Raw genomic sequence first — 21,725 nt, forward strand, 5'->3', positions numbered from 1 at the left:
ACCTCTTAGATGCTGCAGCCAATGCTGACCACCCATCTAAGCAGTTTGAGGAGGGTGGGGATCCCTCTCTAACATCCACTCACCTTGATTGTGAGGTGCTGGTGGTTATCATGGCAGCCGGGAGCCTTACTAAGGGCTCGGGACCTGACGGATATGGAAGCTGGTGAGGCCCAGCACCAGGAGGACCTTCTAGGTGACCTACCAGCAGTAGAATACAGTGTGTACAGCGCCGTACCAGCCTTCAGAGCCTCAGAAGTCCCCTAGTGGGACTAAAGGAAAAAGGAAAATATAAGGGGGTCATTTATTAATCTGAAATACGCCTGTACGGTTAGTTGTGTTGCTGTCTTCGACTTTTCCCCACTCGCGCCAGATCTAACATTGTGAGCTGGTTAGGAGCGGGCGGCAGGCCCGTCTCATTCACCATTTTCTGTGCCTGTTTGAGACGTAGAAGAAGAAGGTCTAAATGTAAGACGGCTGAAGTTATGGAGAGGCTGGCGGAGGCTCTGGGGCTTTATGAAGACCGAGGTCTAAAACACTGGTCTTAATAAATGTGCCCAAAAGTGTTTTTGGTGTTTTTGCCTGAAGGTGATTGTGTGTATTCATTAGTGATGAGCAGCATAGTCAATATTCGTTTTCGCGAATGTTTCGCACAATATCCGCAATAATTTCGCTAATTCTAGAATTCGTGAACTCCAGTCATTATTTTTTTGATTGCGCAAATGGGCACTAATGATGCGCATCATTTTTGGGCAATACGTGCAACTTCCCATTTTATCAGGTCTGAGTAGATATTACTGACTGGTGCACTAAGTATTGTTGTGACATCACAGCGCTGTGTCTGTAGCTGTGTGTATGGAGAGCAGAGAAACACTAATCCCTATCACACAGGATACAACCTACACTGACTATCTGTATTATATATATCAGGTCTGAGTAGATATTACTGACCGGTGCACTAAGTATTGTTGTGACATCACAGCGCTATGTCTGTAGCTGTGTGTATGGAGAGCAGAGAAACAGTAATCCCTATCACACAGGATACAACCTACACTGACTATCTGTATTATATATATCAGCTAACTAAGTATCTAATGGAACTGGATAAGGAATAGGATCCAGATGAAAGCCCAGAGCTCAGCAATGTCACCGCTCTCTCAGAACTGCAGAAAACTGCAGAAAACGGCTGCTGGGGAGGTTCTTATATAGGAAGGGGGAGGGGCAGCTCTCCTATTGGTTGCTAGGGATGTTGCTAAGCTCTGACAAAGACATTGCAGCCTTCTCATTGGCCCACAAGCAAGAAGGGAGGTTACTGACCCCTGAGGTACCCCACTAGTGACAGTGACTCCTCCAGTACTGACCCCTGAGGTACCCCACTAGTGACAGTGACCCCTCCAGTACTGACCCCTGAGGTACCCCACTAGTGACAGTGACCCCTCCAGTACTGACCCCTGAGGTACTCCACTAGTGACAGTGACCCAATCTGAGTGTGTACCGTTAATACCCACCCTCTGTTTTCTATCCCTCAGCCAGTTACTTACCCACATACAGACGTTTTCTCCCAGTCCGAGCATTCTCATTTTATATACTAACCTTTTATGTGGTACAGTGTCAGATGCTTTGGAGAAGTCCAGATATACGACATCCATTGATTCACCGCTGTCAAGTCTAGAACTTACCTCCTCATAGAAACTGATTAAATTAGTCTGACATGACCGATTCCTCATGAAGCCATGCTGATATGGCGTTATTTGCTAATTTCCGTTGAGCTACTCTAAGATAGCATCTCTCAGAAAACCTTCACACAGTTTACCCACGACAGATGTTAAACTTACCGGCCTATAGTTTCCGGGCTCTGTTTTTGGACCCTTTTTGCATATTGGCACCACATTTGCTATGCGCCAATCCTGTGGAACACTCCCTGTCAGTATAGAGTGTCACGGGGTAGAGTCGCGGGTATAAAGATAAAGCGGAGGTGCACCCCCTGAGCTGCCACCCGGTCCCCTGTCCCTGCCTACTTGCACCACCCGCCCTAGGTGATGGGGCGCAACTGGGGGACAGTCCCTGACCTGAGTAAGTGCAAGCAGAGAGATAGAGACAGCAGGGAAGCGGACAGCCAATGAGAGGTAGCACTAGAGCGGACAGAGAGGTGGAACAAGTAAGGTACCACCAAAAAACAGAAGGGCGAGGCGGGTCAACTAGCCGGGGTCAGTCCAGGAGGTCATGTCAGTACAAGAGAAGAGGCAAAGACAAAATCCAAAAGCAAGCCGAGGTCAAAATCCGAGAGATAGCGTCAAGGTTCAGGGAGCAGGCAGAAGAGGTGTCAGGAAGCAGATCAAGGGTCAAATCCAAAGGTAAGCTAAATAACAATAATAATACACAGCCTAAGCGACCACAATCACAGGCAACCTGTAGCCAGCAGGTTGCCTGTATTTATAGTGGGGAGTGAGGGTCATGTGACGTGGCCAGCATCACATGACCGACAGACAAACAGGTCGAGCACCGAGTGATCAGCTCGGCGCTCAAGGCAGACCTAGGAGCAGGGAGCCTCCCAGCTAGCAAAAGCCGCCCTGGGAACGAGGCTGAACACAGATCCTCGCTCCCAAAGCTAAGCAGCAGGTCTGCAGCTGATGGGAGACTGAGTGCGCCTTCGGCGCCCCGTTACAGTGCCCCCCCTTTTACGAGGGGCCACCGGACCCAAGCCCATGGGTACAAATCTCCCAGGATGCTCATCATGAAGCTTCTTGATGAGCCTCGGGGTGTGGATCTCAGTAGCTGGGACCCAAGACCTCTCCTCGGGTCCATAGCCTTTCCAGTGGACCAGGTATTGAAAGGAGTTCCTAACCTTTCTAACATCAATAATTCTATAGATGATAAATTCCTCCTGACCTTCAACCTCCACAGGTGGAGGAGGTTTTTTAACCGGAACCACTGGTGACACATATCTCTTAAACAACGACTTATGAAACACATCATGAATACGAAAGGAGTCGGGTAGCTTAAGTCTAAAGGACACTGGGTTAGCAACTTCAATAATATTGTATGGTCCAATGAAACGCGGAGAGAATTTTCTAGAACACTGTTTCAAAGCAAGATTCTTAGTCGACAACCACACCTTATCGCCGATTACAAAATTTACCCCCTTGGAACGTCTCTTATTGGCATGTTTACACTGGGTTTCCTGGTCCTTTTCCAGGTTAGTTTGGACCTGTGCCCAGACTGTGCACAGTCTAGAGGTAAAAGAATCTGCCTGCGGGTTGAGTGAGGATACAGAGGGACTAGAACAAAAGCGAGGATGCAAACCACTGTTACAAAAAAAAGGAGACTCCCCCGTGGAAGAATTAACTCGATTGTTAATAGCGAATTCTGACAACGGGAGGTATCTCACCCATAAGAGTTGGTTCTGTGATACATAGCACCTTAGAAAAAGTTCCACTGCTTGATTTAACCGTTCAGTCTGCCCATTGGTCTGTGGATGGAAAGCAGACGAAAAGGATAAAGAGATGTCGCATCTTCGACAAAAAGCCCTCCAGAAACCAGAATCAAACTGAACGCCTCTATCAGAGACGATATTGTCAGGGACACCATGCAGACGTACCACATGTTCAATAAACAAGGATGCTAAGGTCTTCGCATCAGGGAGCTTACTTAAAGGAACGAAGTGCACCATCTTGCTAAAACGGTCAACCACTACCCACACCACTGATTTTCCCCTCAGAAGGGGGCAGATCAGAAATAAAATCCATGGAAATGTGAGACCATGGCTTGCAGGGAATGGGTAGTGGTTGTAGTTCACCAGCGGGAAGTGTTCTCGGGGTCTTAGACCTGGCACAAACATCGCAAGCCAAAACAAAGAGCACGGAGTCATGACATTCACCCAATAATTGAAAACAAAAGCACTCGGGAACAAATAACTTATCTGCCGGTGTTTGTGGAGGAACAAGTTGCTGAGCCTGTTGAATCTCAGAGGAAAGATCCGCAGAAATTGCTGCCACAAAGATGCTTGCCGGCAAGATGGGTTCCGGGGGGGTGTCAGGAGGTTGGACGGCATTAAAACTCAGGGATAAGGCATCTGCCTTAATATTTAACGAGGGCCCATCTGGCTTGTCTAGGATTAAGGCGTTTGGCCGCCTTAAGAAACACTAAGTTCTTATGATCGGTGAGGACAGTAATACGGTGTCTAGCCCCTTCTAAAAAAATGCCTCCATTCCTCAAATGCCCATTTTATGGCCAGTAATTCGCAGTTTCCAATATCGTAATTTCTCTCCGAAGGAGAGAACTAACGAGAGAAGACAGCGCATGGCCTCAAATTAGTGAGGTTAGAAGACCCCTGAGAAAGGATGGCCCCCACACCATCCTCTGATGCATCAACCTCCACCACCAAAGGTTCCTCGGTATCGGGCTGAACCAAGACTGGAGCCATCTGAAAACAATTTTTAAAGGTATCAAAGGCCCGACAGGCCTCCAACGATCTGTTAACCAGATCAGAGCCTTTTTTAGTTAAGTCAGTAAGGGGCTTGGCAATAACAGAAAAATTCTTTATGAATTTACGGTAAAAATTGGCGAATCCTAAAAAGCGTTGGAGTGCCTTTAAGGAAGATGGTCTTACCCAGTTTTGGATAGCCTGAACCTTACTGGGATCCATTTTAAATGAATGAGGAGTAAGAATATAGCCGAGATAAGGAATCTCTTGAACTCCAAACAAACATTTCTCTAATTTAACGGACAGATGATTCTCCCTGAGGATTTTAAGAACCAATCTGATGTGAGACACATGAGAATCCCAGTCAGGTGAAAAGACAAGAATATCATCGAGATAAACAATCATATTTTTGCCGATGAGTTCTCTTAAAATATAATTCATGAAATTCTGAAACACAGCTGGGGCGTTGCAAAGACCTAATGGCATAACAAGATACTCAAAGTGTCCCTCTGGAGTATTAAAAGCAGTTTTCCACTCATCTCCCTCAATAATACGAACTAGGTTATACGCTCCTCAAATCTAATTTAGAAAACCACGAAGCACCCAAAATCTGGTTAAACAAATCAGGAATCAACGGGATGGAATACTGATTCCTAATAGTGATTTTATTCAAATTTCTGTAGTCAATGCAGGGCCTGAGACCACCGTCCTTCTTAACGAAAAAGAATCCTGCTCCCAGGGGAGAGGTGGAGGGCCTAATATGTCCCTTCTTGAGACTCTCCTGGATATAGTCTTTCATGGCCCTGCCCTCAGGACCGGTAAGATTATAAATCCGTCATTTAGGAAATTTGGACTCGGGTACCAAGTCGATAACACAGTCATAAGACCTATGGGGAGGGAGAGTATCTGTCTCAGTGGTGGAAAAAACATCTGAATAATCAGAAATAAAATGAGGAATAATATCTGATGAAACCCCAGCTTGAACTACGGTTAAGCAAGAATTACAGTTAGGCCCCATCTCTCTAACTCCCCCGAACTCCAGTTAATGACCGGATTGTGTTGCTGAAGCCAGGGCATACCAAGGACTACCTGAACAGGAAGATTCTCTAAAACAAAGAAAGAGCATTTCTCTGAGTGGCAGACCCCCACAGACAGGGTAACCTCCGGAGTACGGAGTTTTACCGTGCCCCCTAGCAGGGGGGTAGAATCGATGGCGACAACCTGGATCGGGGTGGACAATTCTAGTATAGGAATTCCCATTTGTTCAATGAATTTGTAATCAATAAAACTAAAAGCTGACCCTGAATCCACAAAGGCATTTCCTGACTCCAAAGGCAATAGAAACCGGCAACAATAATTTACTTCTTACCACCTCCGGGAGTACCTTGTCCTTGGATTCCTCAGACTTTGATGACTTTTCAGAAGGCAGAGCTTTAGGACACTGACGGATCTAGTGGTCGGGATCCCCACAATAAAAACAAGAGCCCCGATGACGGGCGTAGCTCTCTTCGCGTCATCCCGAGTTGCATGGGCTCGTCCGAGTGGGCTTCCATCTTGGGTTCAATGGAGGAAACCTCAGGTTGAAGAAGGGTATGAGGAGAAAACAAATGCTCCCGCTGTCTCTCTCTAATCCGTCTGTCTAGTCTGATGGCTAGCATCATGGTCTCCTCTAAAGAGTCAGGACAGGGATAACAAACCAACATGTCTTTTAACTTCTCAGTCAAGCCTGCCCTAAATTTACATTTGAGCGCTGGTTCGTTCCAACCCGAGGGAACGGACTACTTGCGGAACTGCGTACAATAATCCTCCACGGGGCGATTTCCCTGAGTGAGGGACTTAAGATTGGATTCTGCCACAGAGGCTCGGTCTGATTCATCATAAAGAACCCCTAATGCCTGGAAAAAGAGGTCCACAGAATTAAGACAAGGGGAATCCGGAGGTAAAGAAAAGGCCCATTCCTGGGGCTCCCATTGAAGCAGGGAGATGATAATACCAACCCTCTGTGGAACAGGACCAGAGGAGTTAGGACGTAGTCGAAAATAAAGTTTACAGCTTTCCTTGAAAGCTAAAAAACTTTGGCGGTCACCCGAAAACCGATCGGGTAATTTAATATGAGGTTCTACCTGAACGGTGGTGGGAGCAAGAATGGGGGGAGTTCGGACGGTCTCCTGAACCTGTAGTCTCTCCCCAAGTTCCTGTACTATTTGAGCATGACCCTGCACATGTTCGGTGAGGCTCTGTAGAGGGTCCATGCAAAATTAAGGCCTGTGATTCTGTCACGGGGTAGAGTCGCAGGTAGAAATATAGAGCGGAGGTGCACCCCCTGAGCTGCCACCCGGTCCCCTGTCCCTGCCTACTTGCACCACCCGCTCTAGATGACAGGGCACAACTGGGCGACAGTCCCTGACCTGAGTGAGTGCAAGCAGAGAGATAGAGACAGCAGGGAAGTGGACAGCCAATGAGAGGTAGCACTAGAGCGGACAGAGAGGTGGAACAACCAAGGTACCACCAAAATGGAATGGCGAGGCGGGTCAACTAGCCGGGGTCAGTCCAGGAGGTCATGTCAGTACAAGAGAAGAGGCAAAGACAAAATCCAAAAGCAAGCCGAAGTCAAAATCCGAGAGGTAGCGTCAAGGTTCAGGGAGCAGGCAGAAGAGGTGTCAGGAAGCAGATCAAGGGTCAAATCCAAAGGTAAGCAAAATAAAAATAATAATAGACAGCCTAAGGGACCAAAATCACAGGCAACCTGTAGCCAGCAGGTTGCCTGTATTTATAGTGGGGAGTGAGGGTCATGTGACGTGGCCAGCGTCACATGACCGACAGACAAACAAGTCGAGCACCGAGTGATCAGCTCGGCGCTCAAGGCAGACCTAGGAGCAGGGAGCCTCCCAGCTAGCAAAAGCCGCCCTGGGAACGAGGCTGAACACAGATCCTCGCTCCCGAAGCTAAGCAGCAGGTCTGCGGCTAATGGGAGACCGAGTGCACCTTCGGCGCCCCGTTACATAGAGTCCGCAAATATCAGAAATAAGGGTCTGGCTATGACATTACTTAATAGCAATCAAGCTCTATTCCATGCAGGGTTCCCAATAAATTGGTAGTGCCAGACTACAGCCGAGTGCTATTCCATGCAGGGCTCCCGGTATATTGATGGTGGTGCTGGACTGCAGCTGAGCGCTATTCCATGCAGGGTTCCCAGTATATAGGTTGTGCTGGACTGCAGCTGAGCGCTATTCCATGCAGGGTTCCCAGTATATAGGTGGTGCTGGACTGCAGCTGAGCGCTATTCCATGCAGGGTTCCCAGTATATAGGTGGTGCAGGACTGCAGCTGAGCGCTATTCCATGCAGGGTTCCCAGTATATAGGTGGTGCTGGACTGCAGCTGAGCGCTATTCCATGCAGGGTTCCCAGTATATAGGTTGTGCTGGACTGCAGCTGAGCACTATTCCATGCAGGGTTCCCAGTATATTGGTGGTGCTGGACTGCAGCTGAGCGCTATTCCATGCAGGGTTCCCAGTATATAGGTGGTGCTGGACTGCAGCTGAGCGCTATTCCATGCAGGGTTCCCAGTATATTGGTGGAGCTGGACTGCAGCTGAGCGCTATTCCATGCAGGGTTCCCAGTATATTGGTGGTGCTGGACTGCAGCTGAGCGCTATTCCATGCAGGGTTCCCAGTATATTGGTGGTGCCGGACTGCAGCTGAGCACTATTCCATGCAGGGTTCCCAGTATATTGGTGGTGCTGGACTGCAGCTGAATGCTATTCCATGCAGGGTTCCCAGTATATAGGTGGTGCTGGACTGCATCTGAGCGCTATTCCATGCAGGGTTCCCAGTATATAGGTGGTGCTGGACTGCAGCTGAGCGCTATTCCATGCAGGGTTCCCGGTATATAGGTGGTGCTGGACTGCAGCTGAGCGCTATTCCATGCAGGGTTCCCGGTATATAGGTGGTGCTGGACTGCAGCTGAGCGCTATTCCATGCAGGGTTCCCTGTATATTGGTGGTGCTGGACTGCAGCTGAGCGCTATTCCATGCAGGGTTCCCAGTATATAGGTGGTGCTGGACTGCAGCTGAGCGCTATTCCATGCAGGGTTCCCAGTATATAGGTGGTGCTGGACTGCAGCTGAGCGCTATTCCATGCAGGGTTCCCAGTATATAGGTGGTGCTGGACTGCAGCTGAGCGCTATTCCATGCAGGGTTCCCAGTATATTGGTGGTGCAGGACTGCAGCTGAGCGCTATTCCATGCAGGGTTCCCAGTATATTGGTGGTGCTGGACTGCAGCCGAGCGCTATACCATGCAGGGTTCCCAGTATATAGGTGGTGCTGGACTGCAGCTGAGCGCTATTCCATGCAGGGTTCCCAGTATATTGGTGGTGCCGGACTGCAGCTGAGCGCTATTCCATGCAGGGTTCCCGGTATATAGGTGGTGCTGGACTGCAGCTGAGCGCTATTCCATGCAGGGTTCCCAGTATATAGGTGGTGCTGGACTGCAGCTGAGCGCTATTCCATGCAGGGTTCCCAGTATATTGGTGGTGCAGGACTGCAGCTGAGCGCTATTCCATGCAGGGTTCCCAGTATATTGGTGGTGCTGGACTGCAGCTAAAACTGTATGTAACGGATCACCTGGCACCCCGACTGAGTACCTCCGTTGACAGAAGCTCCTAGCGTTTTCCTGAGGGTTCCAAGCACTCTGGCAGACACCACAATCACCAAACCGAAGAAGCATATAAATCCTCAAGCATATGAATGCTGTAGACAGTTGAATAGGAAACCATACGAATAGGTTTACACTCCTAGCAGTCAAACTGGGACAGCATGCAATAAATCCTCCCCCAAGAATGAGACGACACTTCACCTTGAGGTTTAAAACAGGAACTCCCTTTATTTTAACACAAGCATTGATTTATACACATCTTCCAACAATGTTACCACCCACAGGGTTTTGTAAAAACAGCCAATCACATGTAGTTACAGTATTCAACCTTCCCAGCAATTGTACACAAAATCCCCTTCCCTCTGTCTGTAACGCAATAAACAAAATACAATGAGCATTGTCTGAGATGTAATTAACTAACACAATGAGTATTGTCTGAGACGCAATCCACAAAATACAATTACCAAACGTAATGGACTAACTTGAACAAATGAGGCCTGGCTGATGAGAGGGCCCATAATCCTGGGGCAAGAGGCGGGCACGCAGCCCCCTCCAAAAGCTAATGGCAAACTCTGGAAAAAAGGTGAGTTTGCTACATTTCTCCCCTTTACCAAAAAGACTATCCAGACTCCAGACCTTCAATCGGTCTGGGGTTCTGATAGTCGGCCGGCCTTTCTCACCCAGTGTAGCTGTCCCAGTGTCCTCCTGCCACATGTGCTCCGTTATAAATCCATAGTCTGGTGGAAAGGTACCCAGGGCGCCCTCTTCCCCAGTTGGACAAAGCTGTTGCTGGGGGGAAGGGGTAACAGGCTCCTCTCTCTGCGACACCCTCCCTTGTTGTAGGGGAAAACAGACTGCCTCTCCTTCCAATACATTGTCCTGTTGTTGTGGACCAGGACAGACTGTCCATATCTCCAGTGGTGCAGGTACAGAGACTATGGTCCCAGCTACACTGTTGTGGGGCTTACTGTCTCCCCTTGGTGTGCTAGGCAAATCGCTGGGGCTACTTGGGGATCAGCGGCCAGCGGTGTTCTGCACTGATGCCAGCACTTCTGCTGGGGCGAGGGGGGTACAAGCCAGTCCTGTAACAAGGGGGTCGGTGGAGCAGAGGCTAGCGGCTCTCTGCCCTGATGCCAGCTCTTCTGCTGGGGTGAGGGGGGTGCAAGCCAGCCCTGTAACAAGGGGGTCGGTGGAGCAGAGGCTAGCGGCGCTCTGCCCGGATGCCAGCTCTTCTGCTGGGGTGGTAAGGGGACAAGTAGGGCAGAGGCCAGCGGCGCTCTGCCCAGATGCCAGCTCTTCTGCTGGGAGGGGGCCAGAGGGGGCTAACGACTCCTCTACTGACCCCAGTACCTGGTTTGGAGTTGGCTGTGGAGGGAAGGGGTTGCTTACCTCCTCCTCCTGGTACTGCTGCTGTTGGGGAGAGAGACCGACTGTCTCCCCTCCCTGTAAAGCACTCTGCCGCTGTGGAGTGAGACCGGCTGTCTCCACTCCCTGTAAAGCACTCTGCCGCTGGGAAGGAAGGACGACACACTTCTCTCCCTGTATTACCCCCATCTGGAGTTGGAGATCTGGGCCAGCTGCCCAGTATCTCTGTAGGGCCGGTAGAGAGATCTCGGTCCCATCTCCACCTGCCATCTGTGGGTCTTCCCAGGACCAGTCTGTGAGGTCCCTCATTTCTGGGGCTGGTTGGGGAGTAGGAGGTACCGAATGCAGGTCTCCTGATGACGGGCTTAGTTGTTGGGGAGGGGGAACGAAACTCCACGCTCCCAATGGTGTACAGTCCATAAGCCCCATTCGGTTAGAGACAGGCGGTGTCACTTGATCATATAAGTCCGCATCATTCTGCTCGATCTCCCACTGCTCTGGTGGTACTTGCAGGGTATAGGGTGACTGACTGGAGCTGACCAGGTGCTGGTAATCCTGCTCCAGTTCCCATTCCTGGACCGCCAGTTCAATCAGGTCTGGCCTTAGGTCTTCGGCCATAGGGAGATCCAGCACGGCCTCTCTGTAGTCAAATATGTCCCAAAGCCGTGACTCTGCCGCACTCCCAAATTCCGGTTCTGCAAAGGCCCCCCATAATAAGCCAGGGCCATTATAATCCTTGCCCTCGGGTTTGTCAAATTTGGCCATTCCGGGAACCCGCTGAACTGCGTACCAACGTAGCGCTTGGTATGCATCATCGAGACCCAGTTCCCTCCATGCCAGTGAATTTAGTTGCATCACCAATTCCTCCTCGGCCTGTTCTCCCAGCATAGGTATCCGTAGGGCCACTCTGACTTGTAACCGCTGCTCCTTGCTGGGAAGACGCTCACCTCGCCACCGCTGGACACCTTCTAGGGTTTCTTCCCACATCTCTTGTCGGGCGCTCTCTCTGCAGTCCAACCTGGTTGCCTCTCCTATTGGCTTGACCAGTGGTGCCAAGAGGTTCTGTAACCTCCGGTTACATTCCTTTTCTACCTCGACCGTTGTCCAGGGACTCGCTGGTTCTATGCCGCTCCATAATAATTCCTGTGTCTCCAGGGTGTTGTTCCTCTCACACCAGGACGCCATCCCACTGCTTGCCACCAATGTAACGGATCACCTGGCACCCCGACTGAGTACTTCCGTTGACAGAAGCTCCTAGCGTTTTCCTGAGGGTTCCAAGCACTCTGGCAGACACCACAATCACCAAACCGAAGAAGCATATAAATCCTCAAGCATATGAATGCTGTAGGCAGTTGAATAGGAACCATACGAATAGGTTTACACTCCTAGCAGTCAAACTGGGACAGCATACCATCAATCCTCCCCCAAGCATGAGACGACACTTCACCTTGAGAGTTAAAACAGGAACTCCCTTTATTTTAACACAAGCATTGATTTATACACATCTTCCAACAATGTTACCACCCACAGGGTTTTGTAAAAACAGCCAATCACATGTAGTTACAGTATTCAACCTTCCCAGCAATTGTCCACAAAATCCCCTTCCCTCTGTCTGTAACGCAATAAACAAAATACAATGAGCATTGTCTGAGATGTAATTAACTAACACAATGAGTATTGTCTGAGACGCAATCCACAAAATACAATTACCAAACGTAATGGACTAACTTGAACAAATGAGGCCTGGCTGATGAGAGGGCCCATAATCCTGAGGCAAGAGGCGGGCACGCAGCCCCCTCCAAAAGCTAATGGCAAACTCTGGCAAAAAGGTGAGTTTGCTACACTGTAATTCCATTATACACAACTTCATAAGGCTGGAGTCACACGTGCAGTTTATGTGGCAGTTTTTTGAGCTAGAAAGAGGAGTTTGTTCAAAAGGAGTGGGAACTACAGGGAGTGCAGAATTATTAGGCAAGTTGTATTTTTGAGGATTAATTTTATTATTGAACAACAACCATGTTCTCAATGAACCCAAAAAACTCATTAATATCAAAGCTGAATATTTTTGGAAGTAGTTTTTAGTTTGTTTTCAATTTTAGCTATTTTAGGGGGATATCTGTGTGTGCAGGTGACTATTACTGTGCATAATTATTAGGCAACTTAACAAAAAACAAATATATACCCATTTCAATTATTTATTTTTACCAGTGAAACCAATATAACATCTCAACATTCACAAATATACATTTCTGACATTCAAAAACAAATCAGTGACCAATATAGCCACCTTTCTTTGCAAGGACACTCAAAAGCCTGCCATCCATGGATTCTGTCAGTGTTTTGATCTGTTCACCATCAACATTGCGTGCAGCAGCAACCACAGCCTCCTAGACACTGTTCAGAGAGGTGTACTGTTTTCCCTCCTTATAAATCTCACATTTGATGATGGACCACAGGTTCTCAATGGGGTTCAGATCAGGTGAACAAGGAGGCCATGTCATTAGATTTTCTTCTTTTATACCCTTTCTTGCCAGCCACGCTGTGGAGTACTTGGACGCGTGTGATGGAGCATTGTCCTGCATGAAAATCATGTTTTTCTTGAAGGATGCAGACTTCTTCCTGTACCACTGCTTGAAGAAGGTGTCTTCCAGAAACTGGCAGTAGGACTGGGAGTTGAGCTTGACTCCATCCTCAACCCGAAAAGGCCCCACAAGCTCATCTTTGATGATACCAGCCCAAACCAGTACTCCACCTCCACCTTGCTGGCGTCTGAGTCGGACTGGAGCTCTCTGCCCTTTACCAATCCAGCCACGGGCCCATCCATCTGGCCCATCAAGACTCACTCTCATTTCATCAGTCCATAAAACCTTAGAAAAATCAGTCTTGAGATATTTCCCAGTCTTGACGTTTCAGCTTGTGTGTCTTGTTCAGTGGTGGTCGTCTTTCAGCCTTTCTTACCTTGGCCATGTCTCTGAGTATTGCACACCTTGTGCTTTTGGGCACTCCAGTGATGTTGCAGCTCTGAAATATTGCCAAATTGGTGGCAAGTGGCATCTTGGCAGCTGCACGCTTGACTTTTCTCAGTTCATGGGCAGTTATTTTGCGCCTTGGTTTTTCCACACGCTTCTTGCGACCCTGTTGACTATTTTGAATGAAACGCTTGATTGTTCGATGATCACGCTTCAGAAGCTTTGCAATTTTAAGAGTGCTGCATCCCTCTGCAAGATATCTCACTATTTTTTACTTTTCTGAGCCTGTCAAGTCCTTCTTTTGACCCATTTTGCCAAAGGAAAGGAAGTTGCCTAATAATTATGCACACCTAATATAGGGTGTTGATGTCATTAGACCACACCCCTTCTCATTACAGAGATGCACATCACCTAATATGCTTAATTGGTAGTAGGCTTTCGAGCCTATACAGCTTGGAGTAAGACAACATGCATAAAGAGGATGATGTGGTCAAAATACTCATTTGCCTAATAATTCTGCACGCAGTGTATAAACAGGACTTTTACTCCTCCTTCCTGCTGGATCCATTGTTGGCATGTGTTTCTAGCCTAAGGCTGCATTCACATGATCGGATCTATTTTGTGGTCTACAAAACAGATCCGCAAAGAATATGGATGACGTTTTTTTTTGCAAATCAATTGTAACAATTAGGGATCGACCGATTATCGGTTTTACCGATATTTTTGGCCGATATTCCAGATTTTTAACGTTATCGGCATCTATTTTGCCGATATTCCGATAACGAGTCGGGAACACGGATTGCGCTGCTGTCAGCGCTCTCCGTGTTCCCTCAGCAGCACAGGGGAGAAGGAAGCAGTGTCTCCTCCCCCTGTGCCGCTGCTGCCGCTGCCACTAATGAGAGGAGGGAGGAGAAGAGGAAGGGCGGGGCTGTGGCCACCGCTCTACCAATGAAGATAACTTGCTCATTAATTCATATGCAGGAGGCGGGAGCTGGCTGCAGAATCACATAGCCGGCTCCCGACCTCTATGACAAGTAGCTGCGATCTGCGGTAGTTAACCCCTCAGGTGCCGCACTGGCCATCACTGGCAGCCAGGACGCTGCTGAAGCCCTGGCTGCCATAGTCAACTCCCTTGCTGACGTGTGCACAGGGCAGCAGGGAGAGTGAGAAGTCCTATTCACCGTGATAGAGCTCTATCAGGGTGAATAGGACAAGAGTTCTAGTCCCTAAGGGGGCTAATAGTTAGTAAAAAAAAAAATATATATATATATATATATATTAATTATAAATGAAAAAGAAAGATTTGCAAAAAAAAATACACGTTAACAATAAACTTATTCATTTTCAGCAGATTTGTGTAGGATTTTTTTTTTTTTAAAAGTGAAAATTCACAGAATATCGGTATAAATTATCAGCTATCGGCCTGAACGTTCATAGATTATCGGCCCTAAAAAATCTATATCGGTTGATCCCTAGTAACAATTCCTATCTTGTCTGCAAAAACCCTCTAAAAATGTCAGTGTTTTATTGCAGATTTTTAATATGTGTCGGCAGTAAATCTTGTGGGTGCACATCTCCGGGGACACAATTGCATCATCAACCCTTTAGTGACAATATTAATTTTAGCCATAAGGACTAATATCATTTTCCCCCTTTGTGCTTAGGATTGGCATTGGGATTTGTTGCAGGTTATTTAGGAACCATTTTGGGTATATATAGTGTAGTATATAACTTTTATTGTTTTATTTTTAGGGGAAAAGATTAAAAAAAACAGCAATTTCAAAATCATTTTGTGTAATGTAGGGTTAACAGTTAGGTGGTTAATGGAAATAGTTTCAGTGTCCAGAGTGAAGGAAGGAAGCGTAATTGAGAGCTCCTTCTCCAAGGGACCATATCCGACTCTCCTGTGAGACCCTTACTGCACGGAAATCACGGACTTGAAGATGGCGGCGCGAGGCTCAGCGTCTTCTCTGATTTAGCAAGTTAGCCGTGTTATTCCTGCTCATTTCGGGTCTGTTCGTTCAGAGCAGCTTCGCTTTTACATCCTACACCCAACAAGAGCTTTTTGATATAGGATTACACAACTCCGACTGTTTTATCAGCAACCTTCGACTCATCCCTGAAATAAGAAGAACACCCGACGCTTCGCAGGCTACTTGGCCGACCGGAAGTGCTCGAAGACGGCGTAGGGACCGCAAACAAAGGCGGGGGAGGCGCGGTGGGCTAACAGCGAAGCTAAGGCTAACACCGCACCGGCTTTCTTTACCCAGCATTTTCCTTGCTAATGTGCGGTCCCTGGTGAATAAAACGAATGAGTAACGACTATGGATCACTGACAACAGGACACTTATGGATTGTAATGTGAAGATACTCACGGAAACATGGCTACACAGCGGAATATGTGACAGTGCCTCACTCTCCGGGCGGACAGAATAGCAGATGATTCCGGTAAGAGGTGGAGGACTGTGCATCTATGTTACCAAGGCTTGGTGGACGAACTCGTCATTGTTGGAAAACACTGCTCAGCTGACCTAGAGTATCTCATGGGTAAGTGTAGACCGTTCTATCTGCCGAGGGAGGTCACCTCCACTGTAATAACAGCTGCATATATCCCACCGGATGCTGATGCCAAGCTTGCTATGAACGAACTTCATGCGGTCATCAGCAAACAACAATCTGCACACCCTGAGGCTGCATTTATTGTAGCGGGTGACTTTAATCACTCTAACCTAAAGTCAGTGCTACCTAAATTTCATCAACATGTCTTCTGCCAGACCAGAGGGGATAAGACCTTGGACCATGTCTATACAAACATTGTCGGAGCCTACAAGGCAATGCCCCTACCACACCCGGGACAGTACGATCACCTTTCTTTGTTTCTTACCCCAAGTATTTGCCGCTTATCAACCGTGTGAAACCATCAGTGAAGACAATCAAAGTGTGGCCAGCGGGCGTAGGTTCTGTACTCCAGGACAGGTTTAAAGACACGGACTGGAGCATGTTTGCCTCTCAGGCCACCTGTGGTTCTCACACTAACATCGACTTTTACACGTACTCAGTACTGGAGTACATCAGCACCACAACGGACAATGTTACCACAGAAAAGTAGATCACAATGTACCCAAAACAGAAACCATAGATGAACAAGGAATTGCGGCTTCTACTAAAGGCAGGTAACATTGCCTTCAGATCAGGTGAGGCTAAGGCCTACAGTATGTCCAGGGCAGACCTGAAGAGGGGCATCAAGAAGGCCAAGCACAGCTACAAGCTGAAGGTGGAGGAACACTTTGTCAACTCTGACCCACGACGCATGTGGCTGGGCATTCAGGCCATCTCTGACTACAAGCTCAGCAATTCCACACAGACAGCCATGAGGGTGTCCTTCCTCAATGAGTTAAATGACTTTTACGCTTATTTTGACAAGGACAGTAAGGAAAAGTCTCTTAAAGCCCTTCCCTCTGATGACCGCCATACCTTCACTCTCACCATCACAGATCTCCATAACGCACTGAGCAGCATCCACGCTCACAAGGCTACTGGCCCTGACGACATTCCTGGACGTGTGTTTCGAGCATGTGCTGAGCAGCTTGCAGGGGTCTTCCCTGACATCTTCAACCTGTAGCTTGCCCAGGCAGTAGTACCATCATGCTTTAAGACCACTTCCATTGTGACACTGCCGAAACACTCATCACCAACGTGCCTGAACGACTACCGCCCTGTAGCACTCACGCCTATAGTTATGAAGTGCTTTCAGCGACTGGTCCTGGCACATCTACAGTTATGCTTTCCCCCCACACTGGATCCTCACCAATTTGCCTATCGAAGTAATAGGAGTACAGAGGATGCTTCACTGTGTACTCTCCGGACAACAAGAATACGTATGCAAGAATGCTGTTTGTTGACTTCAGCTCAGCATTCAATACAATCATTCCCTCCAAGTTGATCACTAAACTTGTGGATCATGGACTTTCTGATCAACAGCCCCCAGCATGTTAGATCAGGAAATAACTGCTCCACCACCATCACACCCAACACTGGCACACCACAGGGCTGTGTTAATTGGATGATGGGAAAGTGGTCTATCCCAAGTTCTGGCACGGATAGACCACTTTCCCATCATCTAATTAAACTACTCGAGTATATAAATGCTGCACTTCCTGCTTGCCAGATACCACCACTGAAGTAGGGGAGGTACCCCGAAACGCGTTTGGTCAGTTCCGACGGAGTAGCAAGAAAGGACTCGTACGGACTTTGCTGCAAGTGGCTTCCTTTTTAGGGTACATCATAGCCCTTTATTATACCTAGGAGTACAGACTAACTCCTCATCATACCATATATCTGGAGAAGCGGAACCAACCAACGCTACCTTTGCAGTATACGACCGCCCGATCACGTGTACGGGCTCTGAGTCATGTGGAATTACTGCCAAGTCACGTGGGATGCCACGAGAATACTGCAAGACTACACGGGACGCCGGTAGTTAGTTTTGGCGGTGAAACAGAGGAGATATTAAACAACCAACCTACCTCTCCGCGGTAAGAGCTGATTAGACAGCGTGAACCAAGACTGGCCTACTATCCAGTGGTAACGTATACGGTTCTTCTTTAACACTGTTCAAGTTGAGATATGGACATATTCCCATGAGCATTCATCTCATATGTGATTTACTAACAAGAGATACATTGCCTCCACGTCCAGCTTTCTATCCTCATATGGAACATTAGTACACAGTACCTTCAGTACGGGCAGTACACCGTACAATCAAGTCCTATAGTGTTGTACAACTAAGGCTCTATCAGGCCATCATAGGAGCCAGAAACTTGATTCATCAGTTCTGTCCACCCATAGATGTTCTAATATATCTGCCTATCACCCCTTATGCGATTTTTATGTATTTTATGCTATTTTATGTTTTTTATGTTTTAAGTGTTATTGAGTCCTATTGGTATTTAATAAATATTGCACTTCATATGCACTTGCTGTCCTGGGCTCCTTGGTATTTGAGTGCCCCTCTTATATTTTATATGCTATTTTCTTCTGGAACTGGGTGATCCTTGAAGAGTGCACCTACCCATAGGGATCTCCCAGGTGAGCCGGCTTTTTTCACATCTGCATATCTGTATACATCAGTACATCTGTATATATGTATACATCAGCACATCTGTATATACAGTACAGACCAAAAGTTTGGACACACCTTCTCATTCAAAGAGTTTTCTTTATTTTCATGACTATGAAGGCATCAAAACTATAAATTAACACATGTGGAATTATATACATAACAAACAAAAAAAAAACCCTGTGAGGTAGAAGCCAATTTCCCCCACTTTAGGGGAATAAATAATTCCTTCCCGACGCTAATCAGGCAATCAGAATAACTCCCTGGATCAACGACCCCTCTCTAGTAGCTATAGCCTGTAATATTATTACACTCCAGAAATACATCCAGGCCAATCTTGAATTCCTTTATTGTACTCACCATCACCACCTCCTCAGGTAGAGAGTTCCATAGTCTCACTGCTCTTACCGTAAAGAGTCCATAGTCTCACTGCTCTTACAGTACAGAGTCCATAGTCTCACTGCTCTTACCGTAAAGAGTCCATAGTCTCACTGCTCTTACAGTATATAGTCCATAGTCTCACTGCTCTTACAGTAAAGAGTCCATAGTCTCACTGCTCTTACAGTATAGAGTCCATAGTCTCACTGCTCTTACAGTAAAGAGTCCATAGTCTCACTGCTCTTACCGTAAAGAGTCCATAGTCTCACTGCTCTTACAGTAAAGAGTCCACAGTCTCACTGCTCTTACAGTAAAGAGTCCACAGTCTCACTGCTCTTACAGTAAAGAGTCCATAGTCTCACTGCTCTTACAGTATAGAGTCCATAGTCTCACTGCTCTTACAGTAAAGAGTGCATAGTCTCACTGCTCTTACCGTAAAGAGTCCATAGTCTCACTGCTCTTACAGTACAGAGTCCATAGTCTCACTGCTCTTACAGTACAGAGTCCATAGTCTCACTGCTCTTACAGTAAAGAGTCCACAGTCTCACTGCTCTTACCGTAAAGAGTCCATAGTCTCACTGCTCTTACCGTAAAGAGTCCATAGTCTTACTGCTCTTACCGTAAAGAGTCCATAGTCTCACTGCTCTTACCGTAAAGAGTCCATAGTCTCACTGCTCTTACTGTAAAGAGTCTATAGTCTCACTGCTCTTACTGTAAAGAGTCCATAGTCTCACTGCTCTTACTGTAAAGAGTCCATAGTCTCACCGTTCTTACAGTAAAGAGTCCATAGTCTCACCGCTCTTACAGTAAAGAGTCCATAGTCTCACTGCTCTTACCGTAAAGAGTCCATAGTCTCACTGCTCTTACAGTAAAGAGTCCACAGTCTCACTGCTCTTACAGTAAAGAGTCCACAGTCTCACTGCTCTTACAGTAAAGAGTCCATAGTCTCACTGCTCTTACAGTATAGAGTCCATAGTCTCACTGCTCTTACAGTAAATTGTGCATAGTCTCACTGCTCTTACCGTAAAGAGTCCATAGTCTCACTGCTCTTACAGTACAGAGTCCATAGTCTCACTGCTCTTACAGTACAGAGTCCATAGTCTCACTGCTCTTACAGTAAAGAGTCCACAGTCTCACTGCTCTTACCGTAAAGAGTCCATAGTCTCACTGCTCTTACCGTAAAGAGTCCATAGTCTCACTGCTCTTACCGTAAAGAGTCCATAGTCTCACTGCTCTTACTGTAAAGAGTCTATAGTCTCACTGCTCTTACTGTAAAGAGTCCATAGTCTCACTGCTCTTACTGTAAAGAGTCCATAGTCTTACCGTTCTTACAGTAAAGAGTCCATAGTCTCACCGCTCTTACAGTAAAGAGTCCATAGTCTCACTGCTCTTACAGTAAAGAGTCCATAGTCTCACTGCTCTTACAGTAAAGAGTCCATAGTCTCACTGCTCTTACAGTAAAGAGTCCATAGTCTCACTGCTCTTACAGTATAGAGTCCATAGTCTCACTGCTCTTACAGTAAACAGTCCATAGTCTCACTGCTCTTACAGTATAGAGTCCATAGTATCACTGCTCTTACAGTAAAGAATCCTCTTCTATGTTTGTGTACAAACCTTCTTTCCTCCAGACGCAGAGGATGTCCCCTCGTCACAGTCACAGTCCTGGGGATAAATAGATGATGGGAGTGATCTCTGTACTGACCCCTGATATATTTATACATAGTAATTCGATCTCCCCTCAGTCGTCTTTTTTACTAAAGTGAATAACCCTAATGTTGATAATCTTTCAGGGTCCTGTAGTTGCCCCATTCCAGTTATTTCTTTAGTTGCCCTCCTCTGGACCCTCTCCAGCTCTGCTATGTCTGCCTTGTTTACAGGAGCCCAGAACTGTACACAGTACTCCATGTGTGGTCTGACTAGTGATTTTGTCACGGAACCATGAACCAGACGTACAACAAGAGATAAGGGAAAATAGGAAGGCTTTATTGAAAATAAAGCTGTAAAGCAAAAGTCCAAACGGATGGTAAAACTGAGCAGAGTCTTTGCGAAGCCAGAGGTCAGGAACCAGAAGGGTAGTCAGACGAAGCCAGGATCAGGAACCAGCAGGGTAGTCAGACGAAGCCAGGATCAGGAACCAGCAGGGTAGGCAGACGAAGCCAGGATCAGGAACCAGCAGGGTAGTCAGACGAAGCCAGGATCAGGAACCAGAAGCAGCAGCAGTCTTAGAAGCATGTGAACACAAGAGGACCAAGCAAGGAACTGAAGCCACAGACCTCCTATATATATGAGCTAGGCATCCAGCTCCTCCCAGGGGAAGGAGGAGCCGCAGGGTGGAAGGCTACAAGAAACCCAGAAACCAAGATGGCCGCCAGCACATGTCAAACGAAGGAGAGCAGCAAGCAGGTAAGACCATGACAGTACCTCCCCCTCAAGGGCCCCTCCTCCGCGGAGCACAAAACGGTTTCTGAGGGAAGCGTGCGTGGAAGGCTCGGAGCAAGGCAGGAGCATGGACATCTGCGGAGGGAACCCAGGAACGCTCCTCTGGACCATAACCACGCCAATGGACCAAAAACTGCAACCGACCGCGGACCAGGCGTGAGTCCAGGATATTGCTCACCTCATATTCCTCACGATTGCCCACTTGGACCGGACGAGGCCGAGGAACCGAGGAAGTGAAACGATTACACACCAGTGGCTTCAACAGGGAGACATGAAACACGTTGGAGATCCGCATGCCAGGAGGAAGCGCAAGGGCATAGGCTACCGGGTTTACCCTGCGAAGCACTCGGAAGGGACCAACAAAGCGAGGCGCCAGCTTGGG

This window comes from Bufo bufo, chromosome 4 (genome assembly GCF_905171765.1).
Source record: "Bufo bufo chromosome 4, aBufBuf1.1, whole genome shotgun sequence".
Classification (NCBI taxonomy): Eukaryota; Metazoa; Chordata; class Amphibia; order Anura; family Bufonidae; genus Bufo; species Bufo bufo.